Here is an 853-nt window from a genome sequence, read left to right as displayed (position 1 = left end):
TAATTCATTGTCCAAATGGAGACCAAGATATTTATAAGACTGAACTATTTCTATCTTCTGACCGTGGATTGTCACCAGTAGTACTGCTTCTTTATTTCTTCTAAAATCTATGATCAACTCCTTAGTCTTCTCCACATTCAATTAAAAATAAAATTTATCACACCATGTAACAAAAAGCTCAACCTCTCTTCTATAGTCCAAATCATTATTTTGTTTGATTAGACCTACAAGGGCAGTGTCATCAAAAAACTTTTGTAGACAGCAAGATGTCTGAGTATGCTTATAATCAGAAGTATTTTTTGGTTGCTATCACATCATACACTTTATCACCCAACCTAACAAACTGGGGTCGATTTAGAAGATAATCCAAAATCCCCCTAATGGTTGTACTTTAATTTATCAGCCAAAACATGTGGTTGCATTGTGTTAAAAGTGCTAGAAAAAAAAAACATAATCCTGACAGAAATGGAAGCGTCAGCGCAAGTTCTACTAGGAAGACTTAATGCCATATTAGATCTAGCCAATCGTCACTCAACACAGGGAATATATAAGCCCTCTACTCACCCTTCATTGTGCTCACCACGCTGTCGTTTCCATCCATGCTCTCCACCACCACCAGGTTGGCCCCGTCCATGCGGGGGTAGGCTCCGCCCTGCCTTTGTCTTCGACAGGAATAGCTGGAATCTACGACTTCAGATTTAAGCTACAGATGAGGCCTACACCAAATAATTCAGTTTTTTGTATCAGCTTCGTAAATAAATACTTTTGAGTTTTATCTTCACCTCCCGAGTCTTTCTGGTAGTACTAGCAGTTATTTCCTTTTTTTTTTTTTTTTTATCAGTCTTTTTTTTTT

Source organism: Sinocyclocheilus grahami, unplaced genomic scaffold, assembly GCF_001515645.1.
Source record: "Sinocyclocheilus grahami isolate Dianchi unplaced genomic scaffold, SAMN03320097.WGS_v1.1 scaffold1326.1, whole genome shotgun sequence".
NCBI classification, from domain to species: domain Eukaryota; kingdom Metazoa; phylum Chordata; class Actinopteri; order Cypriniformes; family Cyprinidae; genus Sinocyclocheilus; species Sinocyclocheilus grahami.
Note: the sequence above shows the minus strand (reverse complement) of the source record.